Source organism: Octodon degus, unplaced genomic scaffold (assembly GCF_000260255.1).
Source record: "Octodon degus isolate 3935 unplaced genomic scaffold, OctDeg1.0 scaffold00268, whole genome shotgun sequence".
In the NCBI taxonomy this organism is placed as follows: domain Eukaryota; kingdom Metazoa; phylum Chordata; class Mammalia; order Rodentia; family Octodontidae; genus Octodon; species Octodon degus.
This window is the reverse complement of record NW_004524844.1, coordinates 2,219,564-2,222,673: the sequence shown is the minus strand read 5'-3', so window position 1 is coordinate 2,222,673 and position 3,110 is coordinate 2,219,564. Positions and strand designations below refer to the sequence as shown.

The window sequence follows — 3,110 nt, the reverse complement described above, 5'->3', positions numbered from 1 at the left end:
ACGGGGCCTGGCACGTTGGAAGGAATGGTTTCCTCTTACGCGGCTTCATAGCCAGTGTTGCTGTGTTGCCATATTGAAATAAAGGTGATATCAAAACCTCCAAATATGATGTAAGAGAAATATCATAACTCCCGACCGCTAGATGTCTGATATGCTGAGTTTATGTTCTCTACAATTGAAGCATGAATTTTAGGAACAAGAAAGGCGAAAGATAGGAAATATTTCCTGAGGGATGGGAGGGAACACCTGGAAAGTGGGCTACCCAGGACCCTACTTCTTAGGGGAAGCTTTCTAGGGCACAAACATGTGTTTACAACATGGGTTACAGTTATGATCATCCAGTAAGACTGTAAGTATAGGTAATATTAACCAATGGGAAAGCAAGGCATTTAGCTAGTGGGCTGGGAAAGATCAAAAAACTTCTTAGGTGATGGCTCTGGGGTCTTGACTGCCTGTTGAGATGACTAATTTCTATCTAGACTTGATTAGACCAGGTGCTATCACTTATATCATCCCTTGGTCCTTTCATTGTTATCTTTTTATTTTATGTATTTGGTACAGGGTCTCACTACATAGCTCCAACTCATGGTGATCCTCCTATTTCAGCCTTCCCAGCACTGGCATCATAGGCATGTGCCACCACATCCAGTCTTGGTAGCCAACTGGGTACACCTGGGGTGGGACCAGCACAGCACATGGTACCAGGGATCGAACCCAGGTCCTTGTACTTGCCTAGGCAGGCAGTTAGAGTGCTGAGCTATCTCCACAGCCCTGGTTGTAATCTTGAGGGCTGACCTCCAATGGATGCATCTCTGGCCACAGTTGTAGTGTGTTTTGTTTCATCATTTGTTTGAACTCTCTGGCTAGAATATTCCCCCATCTGAAGAGGCACCCCGAACTGCTATGAGTGAGCAAGGGGCAATGACCATTTTGGCTGCTTCAGGCTGAAGGAGTCGTAGGCGTGACTGGAAGTCAGAGACACTCTCCCCAGGGTCTATCTAGAAGGCCTTCAGTAGATGTCACGAGTTCTCGTCATGCACAGGTGCGTAGCTGTAAGTCTGGAGGAGACAAAGCAAAGAAACAGATAAGTATGCATGGGCTAAACAATAAAATCAGCGAGGATATTGTGAATATAGCTTAAAAAAAAACTTTATCAGGAAAAGCCAGTCATAGCTTTCTACAAAGAGGGGAAGGAGAAGGTCCAGAGAGTTTTAGAATCTAACATGGCATTAACCTTTCTGTGTGCAAGGCAACAGAGAGAAACCACAGTCCGAGGAAATGCCACCAAAGGCCATGGACAATGTGCATGCTAAGAAGAGGGTAGTGCTGCAAATACCTGCTGTTTTCAGTGTGAATTTTGGGGCTCTAACCCGTATTATTCTGTTCCTAGGTAGAGGGAGCTTAAGCACTGTTCCTACCAAAGGACTTGGAGCTAAGCAGGCTTTTCCCATTAAGCACTCACTGTGAGAAACACAAATTATATGGCACAAATCACACCATTTAGTATGTTGAATAGTCATCGAAATATTAGCAAAAGAATTAGGACTGTATATAGAATATTTAGCTCTTGTAATTTTACAAGTACCCCCTTGAACTGCTGTCAGGATTTCTAAAGTCTCCTATTCTGGAGGAGAGTCTACCTCACTAACTATACTTTTCATTTAGGAGCGAGAGACCAGTCCAGATGTCATTCAAGCTTGTTGACTATTTGACAAGAGGAGCAGGCCACATGCCTAGCAAGATGTTAGTTTTAACTACTCTGATATCATTGTGGCCACAGTAGAAAGCAAGTCTTTTATGTGTTCACAGGAGTATTGGGACAGGTTTTCATGCTCAGTGACAGTCTCTGGTTCCCAGAGTTTGAGTTAGATGTGGTGTTTCCAGGAGTCCCTGGCTGCTACCTTGGCAGCTGAGGGAGTTAACAAAATCATGGTGTATGGTCCTTCCAAGATGGTCTTTGAGACACTTTGTCAGCTCCTTTTTTGGTGTCCTCTGTAGTGAATAAACAACACTTTAGAAGGCAAATAGACAGATGGTAAGAGTTCATCTAAGTCTTTTGGTTACGTTTTTTCTGCCAGATGCTTAAGACCAAGCAAAAATGAGACCTGTGTTAACCACCAGAAAAGCTTCAGCTAAAACACAACAGGGGACTACAAGACCGGAGTCCCTGGGACTCAGCCTTCTGGACACAGGACAGGGTCAGAAGACACAAGAGTAAACCAGAACTCTGAGCAGAGACCACAGAGAAGGGCTGCGCCTTTTATCCCTGGGCAGGAGCCTGCTCCTCTCAGGTGTGAAATACTCCCGTTCCAGATCCTGGGGTTCTGTAGACTCCTTTAAGGCCCTCGGTATTCATCACGTCAATGTCAGAGCTAAGCCATTCTATCAAAATCCAGCTTGATTTCACGCCAAAAGAATTGAAGATAACACTTGCTGATTGGTTGCAGGTAAAGGGCTTGAGAACTGGGTTCTGTGTGCACGTATCCCGGTTCTCTGATTGACAGGTCGCCCCACTTGCTCAGTTTGCCACGCCCTAATTTCCGGCCTCACTCCTACATATATGAGAGGGGGCTCCCCCGCCCCCCGGGTTCTCGCACGCAGTGATCCTGAATTACTAGCACGGCTGACTTCCTTTACTGCTCAGGTCGGTATTTAAATTTGTCTTATCGGAGGTGTCATGTCATGATCATTCATTTGTGCTGTGAACACACATCTACCACCGTCTCTTTCTACCCTGTTGTATTTACACAAAGGAGCACACAGAGGCCCTTAATACACTTGATCTCTTTCTTAGTTCATTCTCTTTCTCCCCAGTTTTGCTAAGGAGTTTTGTTAGGCATGTTTGTCACAGAGTCTGTAGAATTATAGCTGGGACACAATATAGATCTGCCAAAGACTCTGAGGCCAACCTGACTAAGCTCCCACTCAACAAATATCTCACATCAATAAACAGTAATTTGAATATATTAAAAGGCTATATATATATGTTTTTCACACAGTGCTTAAACACAAACTTTTAAAAATCAGTCAATTTTGGAAGGAACCACTTCAATCAAGTATCATTTTGCCGGAGTAAACTATTCCTTGAGATAACCAAATCTATAATGAAA

At 44.1% G+C, this 3,110-nt stretch overlaps 1 pseudogene; it reads left to right on the top strand.

The window, feature by feature from the left end:
• Positions 1-1,405, top strand: part of LOC101567604 — a 12,404-nt pseudogene extending 10,999 nt beyond the window's left edge.
• Positions 1,406-3,110: the final 1,705 nt, after the last annotated feature.